The sequence below is a fragment of the Panthera uncia genome, chromosome B1 (genome assembly GCF_023721935.1).
Source record: "Panthera uncia isolate 11264 chromosome B1, Puncia_PCG_1.0, whole genome shotgun sequence".
NCBI lineage: Eukaryota > Metazoa > Chordata > Mammalia > Carnivora > Felidae > Panthera > Panthera uncia.
Window position 1 is genome coordinate 115,987,920 of NC_064811.1, and position 27,997 is coordinate 116,015,916.

Here is a 27,997-nt window from a genome sequence, read left to right on the forward strand (position 1 = left end):
GGGGTTGCTGACCTGCAGAGGGGCCTTGGGATCTTTAGAACAGAGTGAAAATTCCTCCTGCCGGGGAGAAGAGGCTTAGGCTGCTCTAGTGTGAGACTGCTCAGGCATATACTATACTACTCTGAGATCCCCTGACTCAGGCTAGACCACTCAGAGGTCTCCTGGCTTAGGCTAGACCACTTTGAGTTCTTCCTGCTTAGGCTATGCTGGTATAAGTTCCCTCCAGCTTGGTCTAGATCACTCAAAGGACTGCCAGCCTAGGCTTGACCACCCTGAGGTTCCTCCACTACCACCCCCCCCCCCAGCTGGGGTTAGACTACTTTGAGGTCCCCTGGCTTAGACTAAACCTCTCTGAAGTCTTCTGGCTTAAGTGCAACCTCCCTAAAGTCCTCCAGTAAAATACATGGGCTCCAAAGCTGTGCAGAGCAGGTGTCCCTGAAGTGGAAGATGAAAGAGTTACTTCAGGTTACATCATCTTCAAACATGAACCACAGAAATAGGGTTTTTTTTTTTTTTTCCTGATTTTTAAAAAAAGCTATCAGGTACCGAACTTGGTCTCTCATTGGTTTTGAGTTATGTGATATTTTTCTTATTTCCTTTTTAAACTTATCATCTCCTCCCTTACATGTTACATGATGCACAAAAACACACCAGTTCTTCTCCCCCAGTTTCCAGTTTATCAAGAGGCAGAAAACATGCCGAAAGCTTCAAGGAAGCAAAAAGAATTTATTCCTTTACTCTGAGGGAGCTGAGGCAGGGAGAAGGTGGCTTGGAAGAAATCGGCCCTCCCAACACACAGGTGTAACTACAGACTCTGGGTTTATGGTGGGTAGGTATGTGGGGGCATGGGGATGAGTGACGTCACAAGTGTCCTGCCCCTAACTTTAGGTTCAGAGGAGGCTGTCCAGCTGTTTCCTGGTGCTGTGAGATTGCCTGTACTGCACATCCAAACCGTCAGGTGCTCACGTTCCACCTGCTCCTTTGAAAGCACCTGCAACACTGCACACAGCCCCTATCGCAGAAGCAGGCCCCCTCTGGACTGTAAGGGTAGGGGTGCGAAGCACCAGGGCCTTCCTGCCAGAATGGGCAGTAGGGAGCGAAAGCTCCCCCGAGAACCTTCTTCAGATCTGCACATGAGGCAGGCAGCAGCCTGGACACAGCCCCAGGCCCCTTCCCCTACCATTCATCCCTGCTGGCTCTGGGCCCAAAGTTTAGGTAAAATTGTTTTTATGGTTCCCTTAAGATGCATTTACCTTCTTACAAATCTACCTGTGTACGTTTTCAATCGCCTTCTCTCTCTCTAGACTGACTGATTCTTACGTGCGGCTGTAGAACCCAACACAGTGCCTGGTCCGGAATGAAGGTTAAGCATTGTCCGTGATGATTTTGCAGAGGAATATTTAGTTTTATAGAAACAGCACCGAGGCTCACAGACTAGATCCTCTTCCTGTGTTTTGGCAAAGTGCTTTGTTTTAGCTGAAGTCTGAAGAGTGATTTTGAGTTGTTCTACTTTCCCACATCTACTGGCCCCAAATCTGCTTCCATCGCATTCTTTCCCACAGCTTCCTTCATTGAGAGCTCATTTCATAAACCCACTTTGCACTTGGCTCCCCGCCATTCTCCTCTGTCGTACTCGGTCCCCACCAATGTGGTCACGGGCTAGAAAATCAATAAAGCCCTTAATCACCATGTGCAGCAGCAACAGCAGCACTGCCCAGCTCCTAACTCAGCAGATCCAGGAGCACCGCAGCGAGCTCTGGCAGGCGGAGGGGGCTGCACAGGACCTCTGACAGCCAGGGCTGGGGGTGGGATTGCTTCCGTGCTCACACCGAGGCGTGACTTTTCTAAGCTGCTCGGTCTTGCTTCCTTTGCATCCAAGGAGATACCCTTCTCTTCACACTCAGCTTGAGAAACGTAAGTCCCTCTCCCACTGCAGCAAGCAGTCACAATACTGAGTTATCTTACTCATTTTACTGCCCATGTCTTTCCCCAGAGAAGGCTGGTGCTTCCTTAGAAGACTCCTAGAACTCTTGCAGTAAATATATTTTTAGAGGCATCTTGTATCTTATGCACCCTCCTACAATTAGGGGCAACAATTCTGTCCATTCATCTCTATGCGCTAAGTGAATTGTGAAAAATCTAGTGGATGTGGAGCTTGTGTGGGATTCACTAGTGCTGGCTGGTGACCCCTAGCTAGTGACTCCAGGATCATTGATCCCTCATCCTGCCCTGCTCGGTGGTCTTCCGAGTCTCCATGATCTAGGAAAGCAGGAACACCTCAGGGGTCCTGTTGGATCTGTGGCTGATATCCTGGCTCTACTTTGATTATTTGCTTACACTGCCCGCAAGGAGACCAGAACAGGATGGGTGAAGGAACTCTTAAATAATCATCAAGTCTCATTTTGGCATTGCTCACCCCTTAGCAAGGTTTTTTCCACCCCCCCCACCACGTTCACCAATGTGATTGAATTCTCACCCCATTTATTTTGTATCCTTCAAGAACTAGCCATGCAACTGGGCAGTTAAGCTCTTTGGACCTTAGTGTTTCCAACTGCAAGTGGGCTCTAAAAATTATTTTCCTGGGGAAAAGTTAAATAGAGCATGAAGAGCCCCACGGACATGCCCAGGAAAAGGAAAGGGGAAGAAGCCAGGACAACTCTAACTAACTGAATATTCAAGACCCAAGTCAACTCAGCTTAATGGCACTGAGATCTGGGGGTGTGAGAGAGAAACCTTTATCTTACTCTAGGAAGAGAGGCATGGGACTTTCAGGAGAACCAAGGTGCTTGGATTCTGAATTACTGAGTCACTAATCAAGGTCTGTGTTGGTGACAACTGCAGAAGCTGGAGGGAGGGGCAGGGAAAGGAGCAGCGAGGAGAAGGGTGTGGGGGAGGAGATGTGCATGAAAGGGAAGCATTTACAGCATGTGGTGCACAGCAAAGAGCAACCAGGAACATCAAGGGCACCAAATAAAGGTCCGGGAGCAAAGGAAGAGATGGAGAAAATTCATTCTGCTGGAAATAGACATGACTGCAGTCATGAAGAGGACTCCCAAATTCAGGGTGACCTGATTTGGTTACGGCAACAGGAAGTGCAGGAGAGGGCAGAATAACCTGACCTGAGGAAGTGAATTAAATAATAGAGAAGACATCATAGTTGCCATGGCATTAAAATACCTCACACCACATTAAGCTTCTTTTTTTCTCTTTTGCTTGATTCTTGTTCTTGCAACATGTTAATGTCATTGCAGTATAGCCAGTAAACTAAATTTAGATCTTCTGGGGCATGGGGGAAGGGAAGATGCAGCCCAGATCTCCCTGTCTGGGTCCACTCTGGGCAAATATTCTTCCCCCCGCAGCGTGCCTGGTGCTTTTGGTCCTCGCGTTGTGGGATATGAAAATCCTTGTCGGGCTTGGGTCTGGTGAAGCTGCTGAGTGACATAATTTGGGGGAAAAAAAGACAAATGGGAAGCAATTTTCAAAGAGGCACTTGCTTTAGAAATTACTTCAGAAAAATCAATAAGATGCTGAAATTTGAAAAATACAAGTACCATCAAAACCAAATGTGTTTGGGGCACCTGGGTAGCTCATTCTGTTAAGTGTCTGACTTCTGGTTTCGGCTCGGGTCATGATCTCAGGGTTGTGAGATTGAGCTCCTTGTTGGGCTTTGTGCTGGGGGTGGGGCCTGTTTAAGATTCTCTCTCCCTCTACTGGTTGTGCTTGCTCTCTCTCTGTCTCTACAACCCCCCCTGCCCCCTGCCAAACCAAAACCAACTTTTCCTAAGTATTACTTTATTTTATTGCTTTAAAAAATATTTTAGTTTATTCAGCAAAAAGATTTTTTAGGTCCTGCCATCATTCATATGCAAATGCTACCATGGCAGAGGGTGGGTATATAGTATTTTTGATATTACTCTACACTGAGTGAATAGAAGGGTATTTCCAGTGGACTTGCTTACCACAAACGTTACCACATTCATCGAGGCCCAGATCCTGCCCTTCCTCAAGTGGATTCACAATCATCAGACCTCAGAGACTGATGTATATAACTGAATTATAACCTATAGACCAGAATACTTAGGTTGTCTTGGCAAGCACAGTCTCCCTTTGTAGATAAGCATACTTGAGAAGATAAATTCCATCCAAATGTTTGCTTCGTTAGCCTGGAGTTAGAATAAATGAGATTAGTTATGTGGTCCCCAAGAGAAATACTCCTGATATAATGTCCTGAATGTGGCCACCCGCACCCACTCATCCCTGCTCAGATGGCCCTGCCTGCCTCTGAGACTTCGGGCTTATTTTCTGTATGCTCCAGTCTCCTCAAGCCGGTTTTTCCACACAGCATTCTCTACAGCCAACTAGGCAGATTCACACTTTTAAAGTCATAATCACATTCTATTTCTACCTTCCTGATATCACAGTCCAGTCACTTTGATGGGGATTTGGAGCATCTCCAAAATCTTCAGTCACAAATGTAGTCACTGTGTTGGTTTACTCCTTCTGAATTCTCATCAAATCCATTGTGTATGCAGATTTTGCTAGTCTAACTTTCTGAGGGCAACCTGGTTCCCGAGTTCTTAGAGAAGCACTACATTTTTGCTCCATGGGCCACCACCAGCAGCCTAACCTTCCTGAGGTTACCATGTACTTTGGACAAAGAGATCAGGCTTATTAAGACCCATATATTCTGGGCTGTGATAGATTTGTCCATGTTTTGTTGGGTATCCAGCAAAAGGATATTTTGTCTCCTCTGTGCAGGAATGGAGAGGTCGGCCTTTTGCTATGATGATTTAGACTGTGAAATTTCACCTGGAGGGGTACAGGTGCCATCCGCTAGAAAATAGACGGACAGCAAAATGTGTTACTCATTGTCCAAACAGGACTCTGATTTTGAACTCATTATCCAGAAATGAATATATTCACATGGCCCTGTTAACAGGTCACAACAAGTCACAAACAGGGACAAGTTGACGAAGTGTTTGGTATCCCAGGCATTGAAATGACACTTTAACCCATGAGCAGCCCATCCCCAGAGGGACTTGATGCTAAGCCATCCCTTTTCTGAATGCACTTTGCTGGGGACATGCTTTGCAGTCTTTTTGAATGTAGAGTGTCCTTTCAGGTCATTTAAGGTCCTATTGATCCTCCTTGCTAAGTCCATAGATCAATTCCCAGGAAAAGATGCTGTGGCTAATCTTTTGGAATATCTTTCAGCCACATTTAAAGAGCCCAGCTCAAAAGCCCCTGTGCTCAAGATAGAGGGAGACACAGAAGAGCCTTGTGGCAGGCCTTGCACTGTCTCCACAGGGGACAATGCAGCTCGGTAGGTCTCGTGGAGATGTGTATTCTGTAAACCCTAAGCACCTCTTCCCAACCTGGCCTCTGGGCAATGCCTCAGGCCTGGGCTGAGCGTGGGTTCCCCAGCAGAGCGGGAAGTCTGGTTACTGCTTAGCAGGGAAGGTGGGCACGTCTTCCACATAGCCTGTGCTCTCCCTCTCTGAACTGGCCTCCCCTGTGATTCTCTACCCATTGGGGTGAGGCCAGAGGTAGTGCATTAAAGCAGGCTAGGTTCATTCTCAGTTGTGCATAAGTCAATTTTCTTTTCTCTTCTACCAGTCTTGGGTAAGATTTGAGTATTTTGCAATTAACTTTCCCCTTTCAAACTAGTCCCGCTGAAAATGCTTGTTGAACGTTTTTGGATTATACGGTGGATTTATCATATTTAAAGGTTCATGTTCATCCAAGGGCTGTTTCTCTTATTCTCTCCTAGGTTTTGAAGAGCTTTATCTTGGATAAAAAGTGATTTGGTATCTGCGATCTCATTTGTGTCTGATAGTAATCCCCAAGACCGTGAAGGTTTAAAGGCTTGCCCAGCATCCCACAGCAAAAGCATGACTGGTTGGGGCTCATATCAAGGCCCATTTGGGCCTTCCACCAATACCACACAGCTTAATGCGGAGTAAGAGATCCTTTTAAGGGTGAGCGTGGGAGGGCAGGAGAGAAGCGAGGAGATAACAGCATGTAGGGATGGTCTATTGTCTCCCAGGTGCTTGTTCCTTATGATTTCATTTAATCCTGAAAATGATCTTACCAAATATTAATTATCTCCATTTATCGATTAGGAAACCCAAGACTCAGGGTTTAAATAACTTGTCTGAAGTTCACATAAACTAGTGGTCGTGGGATTGGAGCCATGACTGTCCAAACTATGACAACATGTACAGAGAGGAAAGGGAAGTAACAGGAGAGTGGTGGAGAAACCATTTGGAAGAAGGCAGAGTAGAGGAAAAGTTTGTGGAGAAGCTTCACATGAGATTTCCTGGTGCCATCAAGTCCCCTGGTGTGGGGACTCGGACGGCAGAGGAATTTGTCTCTGGAAGTACACTTTGATGGAGGTGTCTCACGCGATACCTTGAGGCGTCCTTGAGATATTTGAGATGACCTTTACTTTTTTGAGATGACATACTCCTTGGGCCCAAGTCGTTCAGTGTGTTTTTCTGGCCCTAGCGGCTGATGTGGAGGGCAGAGGTTATGTCTGCTGCTGCTACACTGGGCGTCCTGATGCTGGGCACGGTGCTGACTGGCTGTGTGGGACATGTGTGCAGGCTTATTGCCACAAAGCGTGCTCTGCCATTGACTGACCCAAACAAACCCACCAGAGATGCTTGCTGAGTATGGCCATCTTGGGAGCAATTCATGTCTGACAGATGATTTTCGATCTGTCAGCACAGAAAAGGACAGAAAAATGCTTTTTGGAGAACTTCATTACATTTAAAAAGTCCAGTCTTACTCTATAATTTTAAACCACCATTTACTATGTATTAAAATTCAACATTTTTTTTTCATACTTTCATTCAAAATGGATTGTGGACTGTATTTCTAAATTATAAAAAGAATGTAAAAAAACCTGTGATCTAAGAATTATGTGACATACAGAAGTAAGGAGTCATATGCTTCTGAGAATAGTAGATAATATATTTCCATAGCCCAACATCTATGAATATATAAACCAAAATGTTAACAGTAGTTATCTCAGAGTGATATGATCTCAAGTGATTTAATTTTTTCTTTTTGCTCATTTAAGATGGTTTTTAAATAATAACTATTATTTACTTATGTAATTATAAAAGGAGGACTTTTTATTTTTAAATTTTTAATGTTTATTTATTTTTGAGAAAGAGAGACAGATCGTGAATGGGGAGGGGCCTAGAGAGAGGGAGGCACAGAATCCAAAGCAGGCTCCAGGCTCTGAGCTGTCAGCACAGAGCCCAATGTGGGGCTGGAACCCACGAACCACGAGATCATGACCTGAGCCAAAGTCAGACACTTAACCAACTGAGCCACCCAGGTGCTTTTTTGTAATGCCACCAGCCAAAGAGAAGTTTCTTTACTTTTTTTTTTTTTATTTTCTGTATGTGTAATTTGGAAATTCTAATAATTTCCACTGTATAGAGTGGTTGTGAGGACTAATCAGTGTATTGCATGTAAAGCACTTTAATTTTTTTAAGTTTTTATTTATTCATTTCAAGAGAAACAGAGAGCAAGCAGGGTAAGGGCAGAAAGAGAGGGAGAGAGAATCCCAAACAGACTCTGCACACTCAGCACAAAGCCCGATGCGGGGCTCGAACCCACCAACTGTAAGATCATGACCTGAGCTGAAACCAAGAGTCTGACGCTCAACCTACTGAGCCACCCAGGCGCCCCAGTAGGTAAAAACACTTTCAAGAGTTCCAGGCACAGGGTAAGTGCACAGTAGCTGAAGGCCACCACCATCTGACTGTCTTTGTATTAGTTAAAACTTCTGCCTCTCCTCTGGCCTTCTCATGGAGTAGGAGAGTGGCCTTTCAAGTCAGATGATGTAAGCCATTGCCCTGTTTAAAGCCTTCCAAATGTTGCCCTTGCACTTAGGATCAGATCTAACCATCTCACCCTGGCCCCAAGGCCCTGCAGGATCTGGTTTCTTACCACCTCTGCACCAGCTCTCATATTACCCTCCCTCCTTCTCATTTGCTGCGCTCCAGCCACACTGACCCTTTTGTTCATGGAATAAAATCAAGTTCTGTCCAACCTCAGGGCCTTTGCATTCCCTGTTCCCTTTGCCTTGCATTCTCTTCTCTGTATCTCTCTGTTCATAGCTGGGTTGTGATCTTGGTATAAAAGTTCCTCCTTAGGGAAGCCTTCCCTGGCTGTCCAACCCAAAGTAGCTCCCTAGGCTCACTTCTCCTGTTTAATACTTGCCCTGCTTGATTTTCGAAAAAGCATTTGTTGCTACTTTACATGTTCTTGTTTATTTAATTCTGTTACTGAGTGTCAGTCTCCTCACACACCTTGTGTGTTTTGTCAGTTTTCACAGGAACACCAGAATAGTGTCCAGCACATCATGGGTGTTGGATGATTTAATTAATTAAGTGGATGATGGCAGCCAACTGAATGAACAATTTAACCACCTCCCACCACCTTCCCCTTAGAAGGCTGGCATTTTACTAAAGAGGAAGAAGGCAGTCATATCACTTTATTTCTATATCCCCCCTCCTAGTGAGAAAGAGGATGATAAAATCAAACTGGTCTGTTCCTCAGCATCCCCCACGTGTGGCCAGATTCATAGCTTTCTATCCCAGATTGAGATTAAAAAAAAAAAAAAAAAAGGCTGCCAGATTTGAAAAGAGAATGCTTGTATGCTTTAACTCTGATACATGAGGCTGGACAGGCAGTCCCTACTCTACAAAGAGGTCGTGTTCCCAACGTTTCTTTGTGTATGTTGTTTGTTTCCAACACAGAATGCATTTTTTCACTGGAAACAATGTTCCCAGACTAGCCTACAAAAGCCTATTTAACCCACAATGCTCAGTATCAAAAATATGTTGAAATTCTAGGAAACAAAATGGGGAAAATGAGTGCAAAGTACAATTTAAATGTTTATCTTGAATGCTAGTGCTTGAGAGGAAGCAGGTTCCCACAAAGGAGGGTGAGGCTGGGGCCAAGGGTGTGGAAGTTTCGGGGAGCAGAGTAGAAGGGCAGTGGCGGGGGCCACCTAAACCTGATGGGCTGAGGCTGTGCACAAAAGCTAGGCCGCCTGTCAGGACAGCCCGGTCACAGGCAGGTCTGAGCCTGTCCCAAGGAACATTCCTCCAGGTCTACACGCAATAGAGGACAGGCAGGGGCTGACACCAACACTTCCACCTGGAGAATTCAAGAGGCTAGACTCAACATGTGAGAATTCGTCCATAAAACCAAGACCTGAGTATGTAATAATCACGGACTCATGAGCCTTCTCGGGGAATTTCTGCTTGAGTTATCTAAGTACAAACATGATAATGCAACTTAAAAAAATCATAGGTTCAGTTTGGTTTCATCATTGAAAACCACTGAAATTACCACTAGGTAACGTCAGGCATTTCCCCCCTTGTGTCTGATCTTTAGGCCACTACCTTGTGGCCAAAGCTTTTAGCACCTAAAAGTTAGACCTCACAAAGCAGGGGGCAGGGAGGTCTCCTTCTCAGGGTGTTCTCTAATTTCTCATGTTATTTCGAATAAAAAAGTGTTCTGTTTGGGAAAGACTCATTAACCCGGAACAACTCCAATCCTCCCTAATTTTGGAAGCTTGTAGAGAGGATCTCCTGGTAGAGTTGACAGAGAAGGAGGCAAAGAAATTTAACACATGGGCGCTCAGCTATTATTATTCCTCCAAAGAGGTCCTCGTGATTGTTGTGCAGTGCTGTGTAGCATTGTAGATGAATTCTTAAAGATCATTTAAGAGCAATAGTGGTGGGGTGCCTGGGTGGCTCAGTCGGTTGAGCGTCCGACTTCAGCTCAGGTCATGATCTCACAGTTTGTGGGTTCGAGCCCCGCATCAGGCTCTGTGCTGACTGCTTGCTCAGAGCCTAGAGCCTGCTTCAGATTCTGTGTCTCCTTCTCTCTCTGCGCCTCCCCCACTCATGCTTTGTCTCACTCTGTTTCTCAAAAATAAATAAATGTAAAAAAAAAAAAAAAGAGCAATAGTGGTAAACAGTTATACTTGTAGAGATGACGAATCTAAATTTAGAGGGCGAATACAAGAGGAGGTAACACTTCCAACCAGTGTTCTATATGGAATTTTAAGTGCTCAGGCAGGAGCAGAATGTGCTCTTGAAAACCGTGTTAGGTGATTCCTAAAAGGGCTCTCATGACAATGAAGCCATGAGAGCTGAAGATGTTTGTGAAGTGTTTGAATAACATGGTTTCGTGAAATGTGAGATTGAAAATAGCAATATTTCTGATGTAATGGGTGATTTAAATATATGTGCAACCAAAGTAATGTCTTAAATATTATAGTCATGTGACTCTTTCACCTCCAGCCCCAATAGTTTATATATTCAACTGGGCAAATTCCGGTGAAAATAATCTCAGTGGACAAACCAGGAAGGATCACATTATATGTGTTATCTTGTTATAATTAGCTGTATGTGGAATGCCTCACATATGTGTTTGCTTCTAAAGGAGGCAGAGCCTACTGTCCTAAGAGGGAGAGGTTTACACTCTCCAGGCTCCCGTCTGGCTCCGGTGCAACCTTGTCCTCTGGGCCGGTCACTTCTCACCCTGAAGGGCTCAGTTTCATTGGCTGAGAAATGGAAACGGTCGTACTTCTTACATCACTGTTTTTGTTTTTTTTTTTTTAATTTTTTTTTTTATGTTTATTTATGTTTGAGACAGAGAGAGACAGAGCATGAATGGGGGAGGGTCAGAGAGAGGGAGACACAGAATCTGAAACAGGCTCCAGGCTCTGAGCTGTCAGCACAGAGTCCGACGCAGGGCTCGAACCCACGGACCGCAAGATTGTAACCTGGGCCGAAGTCGGCCGCTTAACCGACTGAGCCACCCAGGCGCCGCTTACATCACTGTTTTTAATCATCTTTCTAAATATGCAGACTCAATCATTGATTAATTTATACTAAGAATTAGAAGCAGGGTCTGGCCAATCTCAGATGACTTACTTTAAAACGATTTTACATTTCACTTAGTAGTGTCTTTTGGTATTTATCTTTTCTATCTTATCTTCTGATCTGCAATTTTACTTTAAGCAAAATAATGAGATGAGGCCATAAATATCAGCCCCAGCAGTTTTCTAGGAACAGCTTAGTTCCCCTCTCCCCCCAGGTGTGGTTCTTCCATGTAATCTTCTCTACAGTGTCGGCAGCAATATAATATGGAGTGGCCCTAGACGAACTCCAAGTCCCACCCCTTTTTAGCTGTCTGGTATTTAGCAAATTTCTTATGTCTGTCTGTCTGTCTTTCTGTCTGTCTGTCTGTATTTATTTATTTATTTATTTGAGAGAGAGATCACACCTGTGCATGTGCAGGGGAGAGGCAGACGGACACAGAATCTCAAGCAGACTCCATGCTCAGTGCAGAGCCCGCTGGGGTACTCAATCCCATGAACCATGAGATCACGAGCTGAGCCAAAATCAAGAGGTGGACACTTAACTGACTGAGCCACCCAGGAGTCCCCCAAATTTCTTAATCTTACTTAGTCACGCCTGCCTCTTTTCTAAAGTGGGGATGTCAGTAAAATGAAAGCAGGGATGATAAATCCAGCTCATTGGGTTGTGGATGGGATTAAATGAGATCACGCATGTAAAATCCTGTGACCAATGATAGCTGTTGTTGTTGTTATTTTAAATGTTTATTTATTTTTGAGAGAGAGCGAGCATGAGTGGGGGAAGGGCAGAAAGAGAGGGGACAGAGGATCCGAAGTGGGCACTGCACTGACAGCAGCAAGACTGATGTGAGGCTCGAACTCACAAACTGAGGGATCATGACCTGAGCGGAAGTCAGATGCTCAACCCACTGAGCCACCCAGACACCCTTGTTGTTGTGATTTTAAAATCTAGGCTTAGTATCCGTGTCCTGGGGTTGTGGTAACAGAGCACCACAAACTGAGCGGCTTAAAATGACAGAAATGTATTGTCTCACAGCTCTACAGGCTGGAAGTCCAAAATCAAGGTGTGAGCAGGGCCCATGCTCCCTGTGCAACATGTAGCGGAGTCCTTCCTTGCCTCTTCTGAGCGTATGGTGTTTGTTGGCAGTCTTTGGTGTTCCTTGGCTTGTAGACGTATCACACCAGTCCTATGGCATCTTTTCTTTTTTTTTTAATTAAAAAATGTTTATTACTTATTTTTGAGAGAGAGAGAGAGAGACAGAGTACAAATAGGGAAGGGCCAGAGAGAGAGGGAGACACAGAATCTGAAGCAGGCTGAGCTGTCAGCACAGAGCTCGATGCAGGGCTCAAACTCATGAATTGTAAAATCATGACCTGAGCTGAAGTCAGACGCTTAACTGACTGCATCACCCAGGCGCCCCATATGGCACCTTTTCCACATGTGTCTTCATATGGTCTTCTTGGTGTGTGTGTCTGTCTCTGTGTCTAAATTTCCCCTTTTTTATAAAAACCCAGTCATATTGGATTAGGGCCCACACTAGTGACCTCATTTTAACTTGATTACCTCTGCAAAGATCTTATTTCCAAATGAGGTCACATTCTGAGGCACTGGAATTCGGACTTTACATATCTTTTTTTTTGCAGGGGGACACAATGCAACTCATATAACAGCAATAGTTCCTAAGAAAATTCTCCCAAAATAGCTAGTGTCTTAGATTTTGCTCTCTAAAATCCCTTCCCCTGCAAGATGTTATCATCACAGGGACTTTGCTCATCAAGCGTGCTTAGACATAAAAGAAATTCTGAAGTTGGTTCTGTTTGTCAGTAAACTCGAAAAAGTAAGGAATCCGCTCTGTTTACAGAGGGAAGCTTTCTTTCCAGCAGGTCTCTCTCTGTCAAGAACATGTTACGAATTGTCACTCTTTCCAGTGAACTATTCGCCGCCTTCCATCAGCCAGGCAAGAGCCAAACCCCATTTTTTCTTGGGTGGCAGCCAAGCCCCTCGCTGGGTCTTGATTTCAAAAGGTCATCAAAATTCATCCTTGCAGGGGCGCCTGGGTGGCTCAGTCAGTTAAACCTCTGACTCTTGATTTCAGCTCAGGTCATGATCTCATGGTTTGTGAGATGTGCTGATCTTGTGCTGAAAGCTTGGGATTCTTTCTGTCTCTCTCTCTCTCTCTCTCTCTCTCAATAAATAAATAAATAAACATTTAAAAAAATTCATCCTTGTGGCACCTGGGTGGCTCAATCAGTTGAGCATCTGACTTTGGCTCAGGTCATGATCTCGTGGTCGGTGAGTTCAAGCCCTGCATTGGGCTCTGTGCTGACAGCTCAGAGCCTGGAGCCTGCTTTGGATTTTGTCTCCCTCTCTCTCTGCCCCTCCCCCGCTCACTCTTTGTCTCTCTCTCTCTCTCTCTCTCTGTCTCTCAAAAATGAATCAACATTAAAAACAAAAATTAAAAAAAAATTCATCCTTGCAGTTTCTGGTCTGCAATAGAGACCGGTGTCCCTTTTGACCTGACGTTTGGGATGTACTTGGCAATGCCTGCACCATGGGGGTGCTATCAGGCCACCCTTAGTGGACTAGGGGGAAATTTCCTAAGTTCTCAGTTAGTTGTAAACTCTCTTAGATATCATCTAGTCCAGTGGTTCCCAAGTCTGGCTGTAGGTAGGGATTACCCAGAGAACTTTCAAAACACACCGATTCTGCAGCTTCATCTGAGACATGTTCAGTAAGAGTTGTGGACAGGAGCTGAATTTTTAAAAGCCTCTCTAGGTGATTCGGTTACAGTCGACCTGGCACCAGCATCTGGAAGTCACTGGCAGGCAGGCTGCTGAGGCCCAGAGAGGCTGACGGATTACCAAGGCTGGTCAGTTGCTAAGTAGCTCACCGATGCCTAGTGACAGGCCAGTTCTGCTGCTCCAAATGTTTCCTTGTATGGGGCCAGGGCCTTCATCCTGGTGATGTCTGCAGGGAGAGCACGAGGAACCCCGCACTGCGTGCAGTGGTTCCACAGAGGCTTTCGAGGTGTGAAATAGCTTTGCCATGGGCTGTACAGGTCTGGTACATCTCCTTCTAAGGGTTCTGTCTTTATTGTTGTTTGTTCCGACATAATTTTCTACTTCACTGGACCATGCTTCCGCGTTTTAAACTATACACTTTTTTTTTTCCCATTTTTAAAAAAAGAACTAAAAGGATAGTTATAAAGAGCAATCAACACCTTTCCATCAGAAACCACCCATGAAAGGTAGAGGGATTAAAGGAAGTATGGGCAGGGCAGGGAGAAAAGTGACAGGAAGTCAGCTCCCCGCAGAGGCGAGAATTGGGGATACAGAAGAGGAGGAAGAGGCCCCACTGGAGCATCATCCAGCTCCCTACGTTAAGATACTGCCCGCTATCAGTGCTGCTTGGGACGAATCAGCCTCCTCAGAGGTAGGCTGACTGAGGAGGAACGTATGAGTTAAGAGCACGGGTGTTGAAATCCAGCGGACCGGGGTTCTGATTCACGCTCTATCACCAGTGCGCCAGTTACGAATGGCTCCGAGCCTCAGTTTTCGCATCTGTAACATGGGGGTACTAATACGTCAGAAGGGGTAGTGACGTTTGGAGTTCCTGATTTCTGGTAGACGGCGTACAAATCGTCGTGCTTTATCATGGAAGAATTATGTTTTGGGGACTTATGGGGGCATTTTTCTGTCATTTGCTTGAGGCCTTCTGCACATACCTTCCTGAGGGAGAACAGTGGACCTGTACCCCACTTTAGTGGAGTAAGTGGTACAATGTGAATGTGGCCTCACTTTGCTATCAGAGGAGGGGGCACTGTTTCTGGCCATCTGGCCCCCTTTCCAGTCGGCCATTGGTGGATCTGGAATAGAAACCCTTTTCTTTGCACAAATGAGATCAATGCAGGAGAAGCAAGTTGTGTTTGGGAGGGGTGATCAAGTGGGAGATGTCGGGTAGAAAAGGGTAGTTGGCTGTCATGAGGACCCAATGCCAGGCCAGAGAGGGCAACCCCAGACACAGCTTTGGGGGCAGGCATGAGGCTCAGGAAACCGCCTCCACAGAGCAAGGAGGGCAGGCCGGAGCAGAGAAGGGGACACAGCAAAGACGGGACAACCTTGTGTATCTTCGGATTCTGTCCAGACCCACCCTGCTGGTGGACTTAATTATGAACTTCGAATTCCTTCCCACCTAGGCAGGGTGCTCCTCTCCAAGCCCCAGCTTTTTCATCTCTAAGATGGACAAAACCCAAGGCCTCCCTCATAAATTGATTAGAACAAGTAAGCTGTAGATCAAGAATGTAACCCTGGGAAGGGCTCGGGCGGGTCTGTAGCACCCAAGCCACATCATCCCTATTTTCAAAAGCTTTCTCTCTTGCTCTCTGTGATTGTGGCTGAATTAGTTGGAGTCGTAGTAACACAGGGGCAAGTGTGTGCGTGTGCTCTTCACTTCTCAAAGACAATGTCCAGATGTTGTTTAAATCCCAAATCCAGGCTTTGCTTCTGAAGTTTTCTAAGTCCTTTGATACAGTGATTGTCGTCCAATCACTTAACATATTAACAATGAAGTTTCTAGAGAAGCATTGTGGGCGAGTTTCTAGATGAAGCAGAGATCCAGATCATTTCTTCTCTCTGAGCCTCCTTTTACTGCATAGAAGAAGGTTGTCTGAGCAACAACCAGGGCTCATTGTGATAAAATCCTCTGTGCAAAGAAGCAGTGGCCCAGGGCAGTCCACCGTGGGGGTAACGCAAGCAACCCGTTGTCAGTGCAGCCAGCAGGTCAAAGCCGGATAAAATATGTGTCAGATACTCTCTCGAAGGGGAAGAACGAGTCCATTCACTTTTCTTTTATCTTTCGTTCAACAAACATGTATGGAGCACCTAGAACATGCAAAGGAATAACGAAGATACGACACAGTTCTTCCAATGGAAGGAAAGGTGGGCAGACTACAGACCTCTCGGGAGGGAGACACTGTCCAGGGGTGACAGGGAATGCAAACTATGCCTTTTGATTTAAAAAAGCCAGCCTCATTTCTCCGTAGGTATCTTCCATTTGTTAGGCATGTATCCCTTTACTGGGCTCAAAACATTTGGTCAGGCTGGGCATGGGATAAGAGAGAATCATGAAAAAGCACCCTCCACCCTCCCCCATCATCCTCAAAGTCAGAGGGACAAGCCAAGGCCCGAAGGGGCCCAATTAGCCTTGACAGTGGTGAGGGTTCTAGGTCGGCAGCTCAGGCTCTCTCAGGCTGTGTGTGTGGATGAGCTGGAGGGGTCTTTAAAAATACCATCCCTTCCCTGAAGCAAAAATAATATAAAAACGGGGAGGGGGACAAAACAGAAGAGACTCATAAATATGGAGAACAAACTAAGGGTTACGGGAGGGGTTGTGGGAGGAGGGATGGGCTAAATAGGTGAGGGGCACTAAGGAATCTAGTCCTGAAATCACTGTTGCACCATATGCTAACTAACTTTGATGTCAATTAAAAAAATAAAATTAGAATTAGAAAAATACCGCCCCTTCCCCAATATCTCCCTGAGTTCTAGAGAGGTGGGTCGAGACTGGGCTGGGGTGTCCTAGGGCCAGCTTTGCCTGTAGCTGTTTTCTTTTCAAACTTCTTTTCTGGATCACATAATGAATCCACTCACCCTTTTGTGAGGAAGGAAGGAGGGGTTATTATCACTCATATTTCACGCACAGGAATACAAATGAAAAGAATTAAAGGCTTAAGTCCCGTTCCCAAGGTCATATGGTGAATTGGTACCAGAAACAGGGAAAGGGTTCAGGTTCCTGATCCTTCCCGTTTTGTTGCCTCAGCGTTAGACCTTGTTGTTTCTTTAAAGCCCACATTTAGTTAGGATGAGGGGTGGAGATGTAGCTGTGAATTATTTCCGCCTTAACTTTCCTCATTAAAAGAAGAAAAAGTGGGGCAACTCTTGCTTTCCTATTCTTCCCACTGCAAAACTGCTTTATGGCTTTATGGAGCACGGCCCATAAGATGGTCGCATTTCCCCCTCAGCACGTATGAATGCCCTTGTTCTTTCCGCTATTGGTATTCTGCAGCAGCTGTCTTATGGAGCCTGGAGAGCTCCAACGAGGATGGGCCAGAACTCCAGCTGCTGGTGAGCAAGTGTTCACTATTTATAGCGAGAGGGGGGCTGCAAAGCAATGGAATTTTTTCCTTCTGAGTAGTTTTGATGCAACCAACAGGAAGTGGGCTGTGACAGATGCTCAATTCTATGACATGAATGAAGGCTATTATAATACTTTGCAAACTTGGTTGTGCATCAGAAACACCTGGAGGGGCTCGTCAGACCATGGATAGCGGGGGCCCCACCCCCAGAGTTTCTGCTTCAGTAGTGGCGTTGCTGACAAGTTTTCAGGCAGCGCTGGTGCAGCTGGGCGGAGAACCGCTATTCTGTTATGATGGTGACAGTGGGGTGGGGTGAAGTGTACAGGGAAGGGCCGCCCTCCATGGCAGTGGATTCAACCAAAGGAATGCACTGGCAGGCACCGGAAGACTCCTTTAGGTGATCCTGCTGTCCTTGTCAAATCAATTTCTGGAGCAAAAGTGTTATTTTATACGTAAAGAAAACTGCATTGAAGTTAAGCGATAGGCTTCATAAGAAATGTGTATGCATGCTACTTAAAAAAAACCATCTGTCATCTCCTTTTTCTAGTGAAAAGATGTGATTTACTTGGTCATTTTCATCACATCATAATGTTTGCAGTCAAGGCTGGCAGATTTGACCTCCACCTTCAAGTTCAAGCAGATCCTTGGTCAAGGGCCAGGGAGAAGCCAGCTGGCAGGCACTAGAAGAATGTGGCGTATCTGCAGAGCAGACCCAGACCTTGGCTTCGGCCTTTGATTGCTTCCATGACATGGGTCTGTTTAGGTTTTCTGCTTCTTTTGGCATGAATCTTGATATCTTATGTTTTCCTCAAAAGTTATCCATTTAACTTGGATTTTCAAGATTTTAGCGCATATTTGTACAAATGATTCTTTTGTAAGAATTGTAGTTTCCAAAGACAAATATTGAATCATTATATTGTACACCTGAAACCAGTATGATGTCAATTATATCTCAAATTGACAAATGCAAATAAAAAAAAAAAGAATTACAGTTTCTTTTCTTGTTTTTTAAAGTTTATTTTGAGAGAGAGAGAGAGAGAGAGAGATTGGGAAGGGCAGAGAGAGAGGATCCCAAGCAGGTTCCACATGGTTAGTGCAGAGCCTGATGCAGGGCTCAAACCCGCCAACTGCCGTGAAAGATCATGACCTGAGCTGAAGTCAGACTCTCAAGCGACTGAGCCACTCAGACGCCCCTAGAATTGTAGTTTCTTATACACGTGTGCTAATTCACTTTCTAACTCCTAAATTTATTTGTATTTTCCCCTTTTTTCTTGATCAAGCTAATTGAATGGATTATTTATTATTGTTGCTATTTTTGTCTTTTTCAATGAATCAGCTCTGGATTCCTGCAAAGCTGGAAATGAAGACCTGCAAAGGGTCCGAGATTTTATTATGTTTGCAAGCTAACTGGTTAGTCTGCTGGCAGAACACGCAAGCCTTCCGGGCCTGGGAGAGCCAACATGTGGGCATTTGCCACAGGTCGACGCCGTGAACTCCCCGCGCTGCCTGCTCACGTAGCGCCTTGTGTTCCAGGAGGAGGAATCCGAATCCCATGCTGAGGGAACTTGAATCTTTTACAACGGATGGAAAGAATGCTGCCCTTGGTTCTGGGCAGAGGCACTCTTATTTTTCAAAGCTGTTGGCTACACAAACCTCCTTGAAAAGATGGTCCACAACAAAGTAGCTGGTGCGTCTGCTCCCGAGCTGTGCCAAGAGGCTGCAAGAGCCACGTGCAGCATTTTCTCCTGGCGGTCAGTTCCACTTATTTTGTTTTCAACTTCATGACATTCTGCTTTTACTTTTAATTTCTTCCTTCTACTTTCCTTAGATGTTTGACATTGTGCTTTGTCTTCAGTTTATCTTCCCGAATAATCGCTTCTTTAGCATGCATTCTTCTTAAACTAAAAAGGTTTTAAGATTATAATTTTTCCTCTGAACAAACCTTTGACGACCTGTCCTAGATCCGAACAAGTGGTGCCCTCCTGATCATTATTTGCTAAATTATATAGCTTTTCTTGTTTACAGAAGTCAAAGGCTTTGAACAAAATTGGTCATCCCTGCATCTCTTCGCTCTCTGGGTTCACTCTGGAAGCTACTGTCTTTTCTTCAGTCCCTTGTATTTAATAGGATGTCTGTGACTGATGTGCTAAACAAGGTTAAATTGCACTTCATTGCAATTTAAGAGGAAATGGAATTTGGAAGATGAGGACTCGAGTCCTGACAGCCACTTTTTACTGATAACCAAATAAACCATGCGCTTTGAGTCTCCTTTTTATCCACAAATGTAGGATTGAATTACATGATCCCTCATGTGTCCTTTTCAATGTAGGGCTCTAAGACATTTGGACTTAGTTTCAATTACAGTGGCTTGATGATTTCTAGGCTGACTTGTTAGTTGAGGCAGAAACCGGAAAAGCTGAGTTCAACCCTTGCCATGTTTTCTTGTGTGACACATTCAGAGAGAAAGTCACGTGGCCCTGGAGGCTCATTTCCTTCTCTTTTGTAGTAAGAAATCTACAAAAGATTTGTAGATTTGGTCGGAGTCAGGTAAGAGAGGAGGAGGCCAATGCCAAAGGCGGAGACTCTTTCTAACAAGGCTGGTTCAAGGCTCAGGAAGCTCCATCACCACAGAGTTATCCAGATGTTCCTGTTCTTTCTCCAAATGTGTGTGGAGCACTGAAGGCACAGATCCCTTTCCTGGGATCTTCCCAAGTGTAGCTGTCCTCCCGAGCCAAGTCCGACATACCACCCTGGGGAATCGTGCGACCTCATAGCCTCATCAACACTTATGACTTCTGTGCCTTTAAGTGTTTCCCCAATAAATCTGGTTTTTACTTTACACCACGTGTGCTCTTAATGTGCTCCCGTCCTTTTTGCACATCGTGTACTATTTGAGGAAGGTACCCCTAAGTGCTTTACATACATTGTCTCATTTAATCTCTACAACAAGTTTGATACTTTGGTAGATTATTCCCCTGTTACAAATGGAGAAAACCTAGTGCTGAGAAAAGTGAAGCAATTTGTCCAAGGTCACACTGTTGGAAGAGGCAGAGTTAGATTGGAATCCAGACTGTCCTGTTTTAGGGCCTGTGCTTTTAACTCTAAGAGGGCACAGTTCACATTATAGACATCACGGATGGTTTTCCTGCAGGTGGCACTAACGGGTCTCATTCAAACAAAATCAGTATATTATGACAATTTTTTCCTAGAGAAAAGTAAGGTGGAAGGGACATCTTTTCTAATTTGTCCCAAAGCACTACATGGACAGGCAGCAGCTCTGATGTCATAGGACTATGTCATAGGAGGCGATTAATACGTGGTGATGAAAGTGTATTTTTTTTAAATGAAACGGTTAATTCAAGAAACATTCAGCACTCAAGAGAAAGCAAAGCCAAGTGTCAGAGGGAAGGAGGGAAGGAGGGGCAGGGCCGGAGGTGGGGTGAGAGGTTCATCGAGCCCAGTGCATTGACCTCGGAGGTCCTAAGGCCAGAACCGTCAAGATAGTGCAGCTTCTAACTCCTTCCTCACCGCTCAGCTGCACTCACTTCTCAGATCTTCCAGGAAAATTATTGGGGATGAGGGTGCCTGTTCCACAGCACTGCTGCTCAAAGGAGAAACCTACTGTCGTTAGGGAAGGCTCTGACTAGAAACATCTGTTTTATAAAGGCAGATGGGGGAAAATCTTCATTTTAAGGAAATTAACTTCAATATGTTTCATGAGCTAGAAATGACCCTTTGGACCCATAGTGCTTCAGGCCCACATGGACTGTAGAGATCCCCTACTTCCTGAATGGCATTTTGTTACAAAGTATCCTTTAATTCTTCTCCATAAGGCTCAAATGTCCTACTTCCATATGCTATTTTCAGTTTTTGTGAGCAAAATACTCTTCTGAGATCTGCCAGCATTCACATTAACTCATTCCCTGCTTTTCTCCATGGCTCAGCAAAGGACAGATTCTCTGGTGTCCAAGAAGTGCCCAGCCTTCTAGACTCCCTTGACTCAACTTTCATCTGGTTTAAACAGATTGTCACTTCTGGGCAGCCAGCAGTGCTCCCGAAGGATTTGTATAGTAAATATCTGTAGACACTTTCTTTTTTGTTTCTAAAAGTTTATTTATTTTGAGAGAGAGGGAGAGAGAGGGAGAAAGAGAGAGAGAGACACAAGCAGGGGAGGGGCAGAGAGAAAGAGAGAGAGACAATCCCAAGCAGGCTCTGTGTTGTTGGCTTCGAGCCCGACATGGGGCTCAAACTCACAAACTGTGAGATCATGACCTGAGCCAAAACTAAGAGTCAGACACGTAACTGACTGAGCCACCCAGGTGCCCCATAAATATTATGTATACACTTTCAACACCCAGATATGCACATGTATGTATCCACAGATGGGTGATGTGCCTGAACACTGAGGTAAATGTTCACATGGGGCTAGTGAAGTAAAGCACAAGACTTTGCTGTCATACCACAAATCCATGCACCTGAATGCAGATGTATGAAGAGCCCCACAGAAGCACATGCACGTATCCATATGGAAATAGATATATTACCCAGAGAGAGCATATGGCTGTGTGGAGGTCATCCTGTAAGAGGCATACAAAAGCCGTCATAGACTGCTGATTTAAAAGGATCTCAGGAACTAGGAAGAAAGTAAAGTTGGCACAATCTCAGGATGATAACTGCCTTGATGACAATAGGTTCACAGACAGCCAAAGGCAAAATAATACGGCCCTGAAATTTCACATTAGTTCCCAGCTTGGAGTCCAGGAAAAGGAATAATTGCAATAATGTGATGTGCTCTCATTCCTCAGTACGACCAAGTTGTGGGGGGCAGGGGGAGGGAGCTTTGATCTGCACAGGAACGCCCCTAGTAGGAAAGTAGTTTTATGTAAGTTGTATGAATGACTTCTATGAATGTTCTTTTATCTTTTAATTTTTTGACGTTTTATTTTAATTTTTGAGAGGCAGAGAGAGAGTGTGAGCAGAGGAGGGGCAGAGAGAAAGGGAGACACAGAATCCGAAGCAGGCTCCAGGCTCCTAGCTGTCGGCACAGAGCCTGAAGCAGGGTTCAAACCCATGAACACGAGATCATGACCTGAGCCGAAGTCAGACACTAAACCGACTGAGCCACTCAGGCGCCACTGAATGTCCTTTAAGTCAAGGTAGTGTCCACTTTACTGATTCCAAGTTCTTCTATGTTAGCCTTGGGATAATTAATTTGGCTCCCAGAACACATAAATACTGCTCAACTCAACAGAATTTCAGTAACACCAAAGATAGTTCCCCTTGGAATTTTTTTTGGGTGCTTCCTAGGGAAATATGAAATCAGGTATATCTCCTAGTGCAAAAATAATAAGTGTATCCTGGTGTGTGAATTAGTCTCCTGAGAGTCTGGTTAATATAAATTCATTCAGTAGCATTTGAGTTAAGAAAATGGAGCTTCTTATCTTTAACATCAGCCAAAATAGCACTTCCTCAGGGAATTCACCCTACCTCCTCAGAAGTCATCTCATAGCTCTTATTCATTCAACAAATACTTATTTTGCACCTAATACATGCCAGTGTATTAGGCATGTGTTACATGCCTAAACTCTCTGGCCCATCCAGTCTTTGGCATAGCCACAGAGAAGTAGAGCAGTCTGATCAGGAAAAGAGGGGCCCTGAGCATAGCTTTCCTGAGCTGCCCTCAGCTTTCACATGGTGCATAAGTTGAATTGAGAGTTGGTGGTCTTACCATGGGGCCCTTTTTGAGCACTAGATGAGTGGCCCCCAGAGCAGGGCTTGGGGTAGACCAGCTGGCCATATGGACTGATGGGAAGCCTAGGACTTTGCGGCAAGAACTGAGACGATGCTGAGTTGAGAAGGAAAGAGGCCCCTGTTCCATCCCTGCCATGTTCCTGCATTGCCTGCCCTAGAATTGCTGAACGAGCAGTTGCCAGTTTCAGCATTTGGGGCCAGTAGCACCAGGAGAAAGAGGGAGATTGTCTAGAGACCAGCAGATTGCAGTCAGCAAGTATCCAGACACACACACCAAGCCAGGGTCACACCCTCCACCCAGGACCATGGGGACAGTCAAACACATGTGCACGTCAGAAAATACCAAACCAATCTTTGAGCTGTCTGGTCATCCTGCTGTGGTGCCGGTGGAAGTGTTTGTCAGAAAGGGAATGAATGACAACAAAGAAAGAACTCTGGACCACAGCTACTTTGGGACAATCCAGGAGGACAGTCCCAGATTTTGCTACTTAGGTTTCACCAAGCTAGAAACCCCTACATTTCTCCTCTTGGAAGACAAAGGCAGATCCCACCCATTTCCTTGTCTTACCATATCCTATATTCCTCTTCTGCTGCAGAACTGACTAGACTCTGTCCCAGGACAAGCCAGGGACACAAAATTCTCTTCCCTCATATACCCCAGAGCCATTATAACAAAGAAGCAAGGGGAGGGAAAGCTATCTGAAAGAGTGAGGTTTTAAAAGTTTTATAATTAACTTTACGGAGATATTATTTACACACAATAAAGCCACAGATATTAAGTACATAGCTTGAATTTTGACAAAGGTACTCACAAAACCAATACATGCCCCAGTGAAGATACAGAATACTTCTATCACCGCAGACATTCACTTAGTCCTGAGGAGTGAGCATTTTTATCTAAAAATATTGTATCCTAAAAACACATAAATGATCAGATCAAAACAAACTTAATTTTTTTTTTTTTCTGGCACATCCACAGTGTCAGAGCTAAGGAAGAAAATCAAACTAATTATAGACAAAACAAAGTAGCTACATTTTATCTGTGTATCTCAATTTTAGTGGGAGCTAGCTTTGTGTCCTTGCTATGCTTGAGAAATTGAAGAATTTGATGTTGGAAATTAAGGGAATTACAGATAGACTAGAACTGGGGAGAAGAGACTATTTAGATGAAGAGGTAGGCATAAAAGGGCTGGTATACCCATATCCATTGCAACATCATTCAATAGCTAAAAAGTCTGGGGCACCTGGGTGGCTCAGTTGGTTGAGCATCCGACTTCAGCTCAGGTCTGTGGGTTCGAGCCCCGCGTTGGGCTTTGCACTAATAGCTTGGAACCTGAGCCTGCTTCGGATCCTATGTCTCCCTCTCTCTCTGCCCTTCCCCCGCTCACACTCTTGTCTCTCTCTCTCTCAAAATAAATAAACATAATAACAACAACAACAACAACAACAACAAAAGGATAAAAAGTGGATGAAACCCTAGCATCCATCAATGGGTAAACTGATCAAATATATATCTATATATATACAGACACACACACATAAAATGGAATATATATACTCCATACATATGCATATACATATATATTTCATAAAATACACATATATACAAAATAGAATATTGCAATAGAAATATTGGAATACTGGAATAATTCAGTATTTTTCAGCCTTAAAAAGGAAGGAAATTCTGACACATGCTATAACATGGGTGAATGCAGAGAATATTACTCTAAAGGAAACAAGCCCGTCACAAGAAGAAATACTGTATGACTCTGCTTGTGTAAGGTACCTAGAGTGGTCAGATTCGTAGAGACAGAAAATAGAATGCTGCCTGCCTGGGGGAAGTGGGAACGGGGCATTGTGTGATGGGCATAGAGTTTTTGCAAGATGGAAAGGGTTCTGGAGATGGATGGAGGTGATGGTTGCACAACACTGTGAGCGTATTTCATGCCATGAAACTGTACACTTAAAAATGGTTAAGACAATAAGTTTTATGTTATGTCTACCACAATTAAAAAAGAATAAAAGGTGGTTGATGAGAGAGAAGTAACATATGACTCCAAAGCCAGTGCTTTACCACGACATATACACCCTTCACGAGGCCAAAGGGTACCAATTCATTTCATCTCCTTTCAATCAGGAGCCTAATTGTGGGCCTCAAGGCCTCCCTCCCATGATCCCCCGCCCCCAAAGAGATGTGTCTGTGGCATGCAGGCACACGACCATGCACGCACGTGGAGCACATATCTCTAGCATTCTCCTTAGTGCAACTCAAGGTGGTAACTAGCATGTGGACTTGTGGCAATGAGCGAATCAATAAGCATGGACTCAGCACTCTTTGTGATGGCACTGAATTAAGCTCAGTGGAAAATGTCCATAAATTAGCATTCTTCATAGATTTGCTAAATGACTTCCATGTTTAGGTGCTGGGTTAGGAGGTGTGTGTGTGTGTGTGTGCGTGTGTGTGTATGTTGGGGACTGAAGAGGAAGACCTAACTGATGCCCTTAAGGAGGTTATGCTACTCCTGGTGCCCTAAGAAGTTATGCTACCCCTACTACTAGAGGTTAGGGGAGGTTAGTTTGTATGCAAATAACTAAAGAACCAAGTTCAAAGTTGTAAGTGGTGCAGTAGAGGCATAGATAGAGTGTTAGGAGGAGGGCAACTGGAGAAGGAAATATATCTACACTGATCTTAGCCTCATGGTTGGCAGTTTTGCAGAAATAATTTCGTGTGGTTCTCCAAGCAACTTTGAGATGGATATCATTGAAGTTTAGAGACAACAAGAGACAGCCCTCCCCAGATCACATAGGCAGGAAGTGACAGGGCCAGGATGCAAATCCAGTCTTTCTGACTCAAAAGTCAATGTTTTATTTGCTGTACCAGTAGATGAAGGAACCTGACCCAGAGGCATTCCGAGATATTTCAAGGGTATATGGGTGAAGAGGGTTTTAAGGGTATGATCAATTTTGTTTTCCAAAAATAGCTTAAATGATATTTCCCACCCACACCCTGTTCTGGAATCCTGCATACCCAAACAGGAAGAAGAAGGAGTCTGTGTCTTCCCCCTTGAACTGGGGTAGGCCTTTGTGAACATCTCAACTAATACAGTTGGCAGAAGTGAAGCTGCACGACTTCTGAGGCTAGGTCCACCTGCTCTCTCGCTCAGGATACTTCATTTTGGAATCCAGCCACCATGCTGTGAGAAATCCCAGACCTCAAGGAGAGACCCACATACAAAGGAACTGTGCTGGGGACGCTAAGACCACCCCCGGGTTTGATGATTCAACTATGAGGTCTCACAGGACTCATCATATGGTTGTACTCATGGCTCAGATTTATTATAGTAAAAGGATACATTGTAAAACCAGCAAAAGGAAAAGGTACATAGGGTAAAGTCAGGAGGAAACATGGTGCAAACCTTCAAAGTAGAGAGTCACACAGGACATGCTTAATTCTTTCAGCAATGAGCAGTGATGATCATGTGAAATGTCTCCAGTGCCCAGGGTTTTTATTGGGGGTTCATCATGTAGGTATCCTCTGCCTAGCAGGTACCAAGATTTTAGACCCTCAGAAGGAAAGCAGGGGTTCAATTTAAACCACATTGTTTGTACAGGTTAAGTACCAGAAGATACCCTTGCCAGTTAGGGTGATGAGACCCCTCCCCAAATCCAAATTTTCAAATACCAGTCAGAGCCAGCCGTATAAGTAGATCCGCCTAAGGAGAGCAGTCAGGCCTGCTGTGTCGCCTCTTTTCTGCACAGGTCCTAAAAGCCTCCGACCACCACCCTGACAGAGGTCCCAGTTGACAACCATCAACACTTGACAGCCATGTAAGGAAGTCATTTTGGACTTCCATGTAAGGAAGTCATTCCCCACCCCTTGGTCAAGCCATTCCTGCTGAAGCCACAGGGAACAGAGATGAGCTTTCTCTTCTGAGCCCTACCCAAGTTACATATTTGTGAGCAAAGTACATGATTGTTGTTTTAAGGTACTGAGTTTTAGGTGGTCTGTTATGCAGCAATAGATGTGGGACTCATCTTCCAGATTCTAATCTTCCACATGTATCTCTTCTAGAATTGATCATCCTGAGATGATCAGAAAGGCCATTCTTTCACTTTACAAATAAAGTTGTATGTGCACCCTCCATTCTTACCAGGCTGCTTTGTCCTAGATCAGTTGGAAGACTTTACTTGATAAGAGCGCGATAGTAAATATTTCAGAATTTGTGGGCCATACTATCCCTTTGTATATTCTTGTGTGTGTGTGTGTGTGTGTGTGTGTGTGTCTGTGTGAGCGTGTTTTACAATCCTTTAAAAAATGTAAAATCCATTATTAACTTGAGGGCTGTTCAAAAGCAGGTTAGACAGGATTTGGCTGCCCTTAGTTTGCCAGCCTCTGTCCTAGTAATTAAAAAAGCAACCCCTCCCTCCAAAAAAAACCCCAAACAAACAAATAAACAAATATCCCAACCCAGCAAACAAGTGAAACAAAATGTCCAGTGCAGCAAAGAAAGGTGCAATTAGAAATAATGGTGTCAGTACTGAAAATATTTGGCTAACAAAGCATTTTGCAAACTACATGTTTTTCTAATTCATTGCTTTCAACTGTATTGAAGAAGAACCTAATGAGATTTTTAGCTGGTAGATCATTAAGAATAATTTTAGATGTTATTCACTATATCATTGTTGGTCTATAACCTGGAAGGCATTCAGAGAATTAAGTAAAATTGAAGTTACAAAATTCATTCCATTTTTCGCCTACTTCTTCATGTCAACAATATTCTTTGGTGCATATATCTTTAAAAAATAGAAATAGGAATAGAATTCATATAGAAGCTTGTATCATTCTGCAATAACGAATGTTAATGAAAAAATACAAGAACTAATTGAAAAAAAGACAGCCCATCTAATTAAAAGATACATGTCCAATACATTTCATCTTTAAGAAATATACATACATTCTTGTATACTAATAATTGTGATACTAAGTAATCCAAAGTAAACATTTCAAACACTCAGCCTACTAGTTATAGGAAAATGAAATAAATTTCAATTCCAACTTCTATACATATATTTACGGCAGGGATATATGAAAAAATAATCTATAAAATAATCTTAAGAATAAATATTAGCATAGCATATTTTTTAAGAATAAATATTAGCGTTAGCATAAAATTCAATGGAGGAGTTAGAAAAATGG

The 27,997-nt window shown here is 44.2% G+C and overlaps 1 pseudogene; it reads right to left on the reverse strand.

Moving 5' to 3' along the window:
• Positions 1-962: 962 nt before the first annotated feature.
• The window catches only part of LOC125922432 (uncharacterized), a 56,391-nt pseudogene continuing 29,356 nt past the window's right edge, over positions 963-27,997 (reverse strand).